Source organism: Haemaphysalis longicornis, unplaced genomic scaffold, assembly GCF_048455015.1.
Source record: "Haemaphysalis longicornis isolate Haplotype H1 unplaced genomic scaffold, Haemaphysalis longicornis Haplotype H1 scaffold_5, whole genome shotgun sequence".
NCBI classification, from domain to species: domain Eukaryota; kingdom Metazoa; phylum Arthropoda; class Arachnida; order Ixodida; family Ixodidae; genus Haemaphysalis; species Haemaphysalis longicornis.
The window spans coordinates 33,022,309-33,031,155 of record NW_027526385.1 but is presented as its reverse complement, the minus strand read 5'-3'; the positions used below and the strand labels follow the sequence as shown (position 1 = coordinate 33,031,155).

At 49.7% G+C, this 8,847-nt stretch overlaps 2 non-coding genes across 2 annotated transcripts; both read right to left on the bottom strand.

Annotated features, from left to right (window-relative positions):
- Positions 1–567: 567 nt before the first annotated feature.
- Positions 568–640, bottom strand: Trnaa-ggc (transfer RNA alanine (anticodon GGC)). Its single transcript has one exon. It is a non-coding gene; the product is annotated as a tRNA-Ala (tRNA).
- A 2,363-nt stretch (positions 641–3,003) lies between these two features.
- Positions 3,004–3,076, bottom strand: Trnaa-ggc (transfer RNA alanine (anticodon GGC)). The gene has a single exon. It is a non-coding gene; the product is annotated as a tRNA-Ala (tRNA).
- Positions 3,077–8,847: the final 5,771 nt, after the last annotated feature.

Below are 8,847 nucleotides of genomic sequence, written 5' to 3'. Positions count from 1 at the left end.
ATCCGGCCTCGATTTCAAACAGGCTGCTGTGGACCTCACCAAAGACGCAAACGTCGACAACTTTCATATATTCACGATACAGTTTTGTCAAAACAACGAACACCGGTATACAGAAGTAGCTACCATTAAAGATACGTTAAGAGGAGGTAAAAAGATTTCGAAGTTCGATCATGCTTTCATATATATATATATATATATATATATATATATATATATATATATATATATATATATATATATATATATATATATATATATATATATAGTCGTGAAGTGGAGTCCTTAGTTGCTGCAGGAATACGCACAAAGTAGAAGTACGCTCTTCGGAGACTTTATTTCCAACGTTTCGACCGGAGACAGGTCTTCCTCAGGAAAATATATATATATATATATATATATATATATATATATATATATATATATATATATATATATATATATATATATATATATAAAGCAGAAATAAGGGTTGGCAGTCCAGAAAACCTCGGAAAAGCAAAGGGGAGGATGTGGTAGGTCATTGAAACAGGTAAAGAATTTGGAAGGAAAGAAAGTGGAGAAAAAATGCCCGCCAGGTGGGATCCGAACCCACGACCTCCAGAATGCCGGCCTGGTGCGATAACCACTACGCTACCGGCGGGGCTATTTTCCCCCTCCACTTTGGGGGGTATTTATGTCAATGTAAGTTTTTCCTGTGCTTGGGGGTGGTAGCCAGCGCCACTCGCACTACTCGGGGTGAAGAGGACGTTCTTTTTAACCCCCGGGCCGTGACTCGAGTGTCTACGACATGTCGAGAGTGGTCGACCAGCGTTGAACCCTCTTAAGCTCCCCATGGCAGCAAGACTGCCAGAAGAGAGGCCCTCGCTATGCATGTAGCGTGTAGGAAAGGGAGCCGTGAGCTCGGTGATGCACTGTGGCTCTCCTAGATTTATTCGGGTGTGCAAGCCCCGGCAGGAACTTCAAGAGGGGCGTAGTCACGCGGCCGCCCAGGCGCTCGGTCGTGTTCGATCTTCGTGGCGCGTGGCACTGCTGACACAGCCGGGCAAGCACCGCTGCTGATGGGGATTGTGGGATGCTGATGGGATGATGATTGTGGCGCTGTTAGCGGGTGAAGCTGCCACCACTACATGGCTCCCCCCCTAGCGCGTAGCGCGTTAAGAAAGAAGCCGTTGTACTGGCTATGTGCATATAATTTACTAGGCTTATCCATGGTAAAGGTCCTAAGACGGTCCGGGTCAAATCGCGGGTAAACTATGGGAGCAGTCCTGGTCAGTCAGTTCTTGGCGTCCGGAGCGTTGCTTGGCCTCAGGTGGCATTGGCTGGGAGTGCAAGGTGGGATGAACTGGTGTACGGTGGAGTAATCCTGAAGTGAAAGAGGCATAAACCGCGGCCGCAGTGCAGACTTGACGGGCCGGTAGAACGGGCGCTCCATTTCCAGACTCTTGCGACGTCTGTACACTGGCGTTCGTGTAAGCCAGTACGAGGAGGCTTATGCTGTAGGCGGTGACGGTTTGAGCACGGTGTCTGGTGCGACATCGTTGCGCATGCTCTAAGCGTAACCACCATACGACTCCTGGGGTGACAGCGGCTACAGCGAGGCCCCCACGTCCCGGAACGCCGACGGATATGAGCTCACAACGCTGGTCGTAGCCGGCATGCAAGACGTTGTTTGGCAAGACAGCACTGACGCCTCGTCGATGTGCGCCGAAGCAGCGGCAGTGACGAAACTCGCTTTCTCGACTGGTGCTTACGAAGTCGATGGCGACGTCGGTGTCGAGTATCGGGAGCGCGCTCCTCTGGTGGCGACATCGGTGAGTTATGAGGCTGGACGTCTGTCCCCAGTGGGTCGGGCTTTTCCTGGTAATCGTGCACGTCGCGGTTGAAGGGATGGGTGCGGGGCGTTTCATGTAGAGTCAGGGTCGAGGCTGTGTCGTCGGGGTCCGCGGAGGGTGCCACTACACGCGCTGAACCCGCGTTATGCTGCGACAGGAGCCGGGCTCTGTGTCACTGTCGTGGTGGACTTGACTTGCAACAGCGGTGTAACGGGCGACCAGGTTGGAAGGATGGAACGCTCACGGAGCACTCACCGGAGCCCTTGCATAGGGTGGTAGAGGGGGAGGAGGGCTGCGGCCTGTGGGCGTCCGTGATGACGTCGGCTGTGAGCCTCGGCGGTGTATGTGTGGCTGCCGCGCTGGAGGTGGAGTCTACGATGGCCACACTCGTGGCAGGAAACAACGCCGATGGTGCAGAAGGTACGATGTGCGGCGGCGAAGCGTGCGCGGACCGCGCGGGTACCTTATCTGCTGCAGGCCGAATGCAGTCGTCCTTGAAGCCGTTCTGCGCGAGCACGGCAGCCCGAAGGTTGTCGTAGGGTGTTTCGCTGGGCGGTGGTCGGGCGAGGACGCAGCGGAGCTCGAGGGAAAGCATCTCCCAGAGGATGGAGTGCTTCAGAGGCTGTACACTGACGTGGTTGAGCCAGAGGGTAGCCTCGAACTTGAGGAACCATCCTCTGACGTGCCGTGGCTCGAACGCTGCTATGGGCGGGTCCCCCCACGTCACCATGTCGGTGTGCCGCTGGCCGGGGATCACTTCCGGGTCACCATTTGTAGGAAAGGGGGCCGTGAACTCGGTGATGCACTGTGGCTCTCCTACATTTATTCGGGTGTGCAAGCCCCGGCCGGAACTTCGAGAGCAGCGTAGTCACGCAGCCGCCCAGGCGCTCGGTCGTGTTCGATCTTCGTGGCGCGTGGCACTGCTACGCAGCCGGGCAAGCACCGCGGCTGATGGTGATTGTGGGATGCAAATGTGATGATGATAGTTGCGATGTTAGCGGGTGAAGCTGCCCCCACTACAAGCGAATCAGAATAAGAAATGAGGGGCTCGTTGAAATATGACAGAAATAAGGGTTGGCAGTCAAGAAAACTTCGGAAAGCAATGGGGAGGATGTGGTAGGTCATTGAAACAGACAAAGAATTTGGAAAGAAAGAAAGTGGATAAAAAATGCCCGCCAAGTGGGATCCGAACCCACGACCTCCAGAATGCCGGTCTGGTGCGATAACCACTACGCTACCGGCGGGGCTATTTTTCCCCTCCACGTTCTCGGGCATAGAGTTTCATACAATAATAACTAGAGGGGAAACTGGCGCTAGTGTCAACGCGAACATGGCAGCGGCCCTTACGCTTCAATGGGAATGATGGGTAGTTGTGGAACCGGATTGCGTAGGATCAAAACAAACTGCTGGTTGCGCAAATTGTGTTTTTTGACACAAAAAACTCATATTGTCCGGTTGTCCGTTTACAAATTACATGGCGAACAAAAAAGTCAGTGACAAAAAACTGGTTTTGTACGAAATAAAACGCCGCGCTAAATAAAAAGCAGACGCGGAGTCGAGGAGGTTTGCGGAGCAGGTTTGCCATTTGCCGCCAACTACAGCTGTACGCGGACTTCTTTAAAAACTACCTGTAAAAAGTTTCGGCGCTGGTGGTTTGTAATAGGAAGCGAAAAGTTTTGTGCTCATAAAAAAAAGAAACCGATTACCTTTGGAGAAGTTATTCTTGCCTGAATTTGTCACATTCACCAAGCTGCGTGCCTAGCAACCGCCGATACTGCTGGTCTACGTTGTAGGAGCCGGCGTTCGCACGGAAGGTGTGGCTGTTCCAAGCGATTCGCAACCGTCGTTAGCTTCGACAATACATTGCTCTGCCGAATAAGCAGCGCCGCAACTACTTATTCGCAGACAACTTCGCCGCACAGAGCGCCGTCATTTGTGTTTTCGTGCTCGCTGTGCCGGCAACGAATTGACAACCCACCCAATTCGCAACTCTAGTTATAAAACTTTCTACTCAGGGTGGCGTCAGTGCGCGCGCGGCATGCAGTTCAAGAAGAAACGTATTTTTGATAGCTTCTTCCAACACACCGCATAGGCAAATGCGTTCATGTAAATCCAAAACGAAAACGAAACTGCCTGCAATCCATAGTAACTTCCGCAAGCCATTAAGCGCCAATCCGAATCCACAACTACCCATCACGCCCATTGAGGCGTACAATTGCAGCGCCAGTTTCCCCTCTAGTTATTTGTATGAAACTCTATGTTCTCGGGTATTTATGTTAGGGTATTTTTTTGTTTCCTGCACTTGGGGGTGGTAGCCAGCGTCACTCGGACTACTCGGGGTGAAGGGGACCTTCTTTTACACCCCCGGGCCGTGACTCGAGTGTCTACGACATGTCGAGAGTGGTCGACCAGCGTTGAACCCTCTTAACCTCCCTATGGCACCAAGACTGCCAGAACAAAGGCCCTCGCTATGCATGTAGGGAATCAGAATAAGAAATGAGGGGCTCATTGAAATATGACGGAAATAAGGGTTGGCAGTCAAGAAAACCTCAAAAAGCAAAGGGGAGGATGTGGTAGGTCATTGAAACAGATAAAGAATTTTGAAAGAAAGAAAGTGGAATAAAAAAAATACCCGGATTCGAATATATATATATATATATATATATATAAACATGAGTTTTCTGCTTTGGAGCTGCTGCTTTTGTTAGCTGGCTCCCCTTGCGTTGCCCTTTCTTAGATCATTCCACAGTTCCTGCACAAGCACGTGCGCTTTTTCGCAACCGGCGCGGGATTTGCGGCTCGAGCATCGGTCCCCGATTTTGAAGACGGTAGTTTTTCTTGGGCTACTTAAACGCAGAAATTTTGGTCTGCCTGTACGTCTGTCTGACTCTGTGACTCGATTCAGTCACCCGGCCAAAATGAAACAGAAGCTGCGCAATAGTCATATACTCACAGCCAAATCTAAACGTCTAAGTCCGGTGGCAGTGTTCAAACTTGTCAACATTGTTGAACAAGAACAAGACATTACGCAACTATAAGGCTGAAAATCAGTATGTAAGTCATATTTGCAGTGTTTCTTTATTAAAAAAAATCATAGGTGCTTAGTTTTTGCGACAAGGATACACATCAACTGCTGTCGCCTGCTGTCGCCTGTTGTCGCCCGCGTAACTAAAGCTCCTTGCGGCATTTAATAAATCAAATGGCCACAGCAACGAAAGGTTCCACTAGATAAGTTCCCCGTTACGCCTGGTACGCTCGTGGAGTAGGGCAACGGGGTTCTATAAACGTTGTAGTAGCGTGGCTCGACTAACGCGCGTCCCCACCGTACGGCAGAGCTGGCATCGAGGCGCTCGACTTGAAGCAGTAGAACGTGGTAAATTTAAACTGACTTGAGCAAACCTTTAGCGTGTTATCTTGGGCATAGAGTTTCTTACAATATAACTAGAGGGGAAACTGGCGCTGTGATCGTACGCCTCCGTGGGCGTGATGGGTAGTTGTGGATTCGGATTGGCGCTCGATGGCTCGCGGAACTTACTATGGATTGCAGGCAGTTTCGTTTTCGTTTTGGATTTACATGAACGCATTTGCCTAGGCGGGGTGTTGGGAGGAGTGATCAAAAATACGTTTCACCTTGAACTGCATTTCTCGCGTGCACTGACGCCGCCCTGAGTGGAATGTTTTATAACCAGAGTTGAGAATCGGGTGGGTTATCAATGCATTGCCGCACAGCGTTGTCTGCTAATTAGGAGTTGCTGCGCTGCTCTTTCGGCAGAGCAATGCATTGTCAAAGCTGGTCAAAGCTGACGACGGTTGCGAATCACTTGGAACAGCCACACCTTTCGTGCGAACGCCGGCTCCTACGGCGTAGAACAGCAGCACCGGCGGCTGATAGGAACGCAGCTTGATGTATGTCACTATATAACTTCTCCAAAGGTAATCGGTTTCTTTTTTCTTATGAGCTCAAAACTTCTCTTACTATTAGAAACCACCAGCGCTGAAACTTTTACAAGTAGTTTTTAAAGTCCGCGTCCTGCTGTAGTTGGCGAAAAAAGGCAAACCTGCTCCCCAAACCTTCTCCACTCCGCGTCTGCTTTTTATTTAAACGGCCCGTTTTATTTCGTAAAAAAACAGTTTTTCGTCACTAACTTTCTTGTTTGCCATGTAATTTATAAACGGAGAACCGGGGAAATAATACCTTTTTTGTCAAGAAACAATATTTGCGCAGCCATAAGCCCGTTTTGATCCTACGCAATCCGGTTCCACAACCACCCATCATTCCCATTGAAGCGTAAGCGCCGCTGCCATGTTCGCGTTGACACTAGGGCCAGTTTCCCCTCTAGTTATTTTTATGAAACTCTATGATCTTGGGAGGAACGAGACGGGAGAGGAACAGCATGAGAGGTGAGCGGGAAAGAAAAATGGAGGCATTTATTTGGCAGGGCGCCAGTAGATTGTAGTCTTTCGTCGACATTTGCAACGAAACGAGCAGATACGCGGCCATTTTTTGAGGGACGACTTCAGCTTCTCACAACAATTTTTGCTACCTCACGCGTTTCATAAATCATATATATGCAAGACAAATTTCGCGTTAAAATGCCATCTCACCATGTAGAAAATACCTTTTTCGCATACCTTTGTTTCCGCTTATCTTTCACCCGAAGTAAATGGCTGAATAGAAGGCATTTATACTTGCCCGGTTGGCTGCTTGCATTGAAAAGCTGTGCTTTACCAGAAGCCTTTTCCCGCAGGAGGATAACAGCTTCGCTCCGAGTTCAGCCCCCTTGGATGCGGTAACAATACCTATTGCATAAAACAGGGTCGTTACACTCCGAGATCCGACATGTGATGAGCCGCATTATTTTTTGTAGCGCGTACTCTGTTTACATCTCACTAGGCAGAAAGTCGTTTGACTAATTGCATACTGTGAATTTCATACTGAAAAAAGATGAGATGTTTAATGGTTTTTAAGTTTGAATTACCTATTGGTTCTCGGTGGACGGAATTTGAACAACGGCAGATGCTGGTTTATCAGGCGATCATCAACGCGGTTATTGAGACGTCCATCATATTGTCACAGCAAAAATTACGCCCACCTTCCCTCGCGGGAACCCTGGTGTGATGCGACGCTGAGGGGGGTTCAAGCGCAAGCGGAGAGCAACCGTCGACCGAAAGGCCGCCGGAGAGCGGCACACCGGCCATATGCGCAGTGCACCCGAAGGAGAGGAGACTGCGGAAGAGAGAGTATTGCACATGTGCAGGCGCCAGTGTGTCTGCCGCGGCTATGACGCAACACAATCCAACACAATCCACTTTAATCCATTCCAATCCAAATCCATTCCAAGCCAAGCCAAGCCAATCCATTTGAATCCAATCCAATGCCCCTCGTGAGAGAGGGGCATCGGAGAGGAGAGGGGGTGAGCGGCGGAGAGCGCAGCTCGCGCGGCGAGGAGAATGGGGGAGGGGCGGACGACAACAACGCCGACGACGCTGCATGGACAAGGCGAGTGAATGAGATGCAGTCGCATCTAAAAATGAACCAGGAGAATTTAATGGCGGGTCTACACCGGGAGAGAAAACACTAGGCCGCGATGCAGTAGCACTGGCAAAACAGGCAGAACGTGTCTCGATCCTTGTCCTTCTCTGCTTTCCACTCCCTTTACAAGCTCTGTGGCGCATATAAAAGGGGGATTGAAACAGGGAATCCGCCCTGAGACATGCGCTACTGGGCTCGCACGATGACAGCACTGCGGCAATATTTTCACAACTTCGGGTTTAGCTAAAAATCCCGGGGCATCTCCCCTAACGTGAAACCTGGGGAGGGACGAAGCATGCCACGTATAAGTGTATTCTTGGCGCCTTGCTGTTTTTGGCAATGTAGATAAAACCGTTCGGGGGTAGAGATACACACCTTTGCTCTAAATGTACATTGTCTTTGAAGCCCGAAGCTCTTAGCGCGACGTGCAAACGAGTATTCCGGTGTTTTTTAAAGACGATAGTCTTTCTTGGGCTACTTACACCAAGAAATTTGGTCTGTCTGTATGTCTGTCTGTCTGTCTGTCCATCTGTCTGTCTGTGACTCGATTCAGCCACCCGACCAAAGTAAAATTGATATTTCGCAATAGTCTTATATACTCACAGCCACATGTAAACGTCTAAGCCCGGTTTATATGTTCATACTTGTCAACTTCGTTGAACAAGAACAAGACATTACGCAAATATAAGACAGGAAATTAGTACACAAGGCATATTTAGTGTTCCTTTATTAAAACAAATCATGTATGCTTGGTTTTTCGATAACAAATGATATTCTACATATACTGCAGAAAACCGCCACCTCCTGGCGGCATGTGAAAAATCACGCGGCCACAGCAACGAAAGCTTCCGCTAGCTAGGTTCCACGTTCTGCTTGGAACGCACGTGGAGCACGGCCACGCGGCTGTATAAACCTTCTAGTCGGCCGCCTCCATTCACGCACGTCTCCACCGTACTGCAGCGCTGGCATCGACGAATCCGGCCTGTAGCAGTGGAACGCGGTAAATTCAAATCACCTTGCGCAAACCTTTAGTGTGTTTACCTCGAAATGAGCGCGACGGTACAGGAACAGCATGAGAGGTGAGCGAGAAAGCAAAGGGGGGCATTTCCTTGGCAAATGCCTACAAAGACTATCGTCTTTTGACGACATTTGCAACGAAAGGAGCAGATACGCGGCCAATGTTTTGGTACGCGTTATGTTTTAGAGCGAGGCGTAAAGGAGTTTCCCGTTGTTTTAGTACCGTGACTAAGACGATGATTGCGATGACGAGGAACGAGGACAGGACACGCCAAAAGCCTCAGCCCCTAAGGGGGCTTCGCCCCTAAAAGGTTCGCTATCTTAGGTAAATTAGTTTTGTTTTAGGTGCTGTTTCGCTGCATTGTTGCGATTTTTTCGGAGATGTCGACGCATGGGCAAGAAAAAAGTCCGGTGGCCACATGGCCCAAAAGGTAGGAGCTGGTCATACTCGTAACTAGCTTTTCA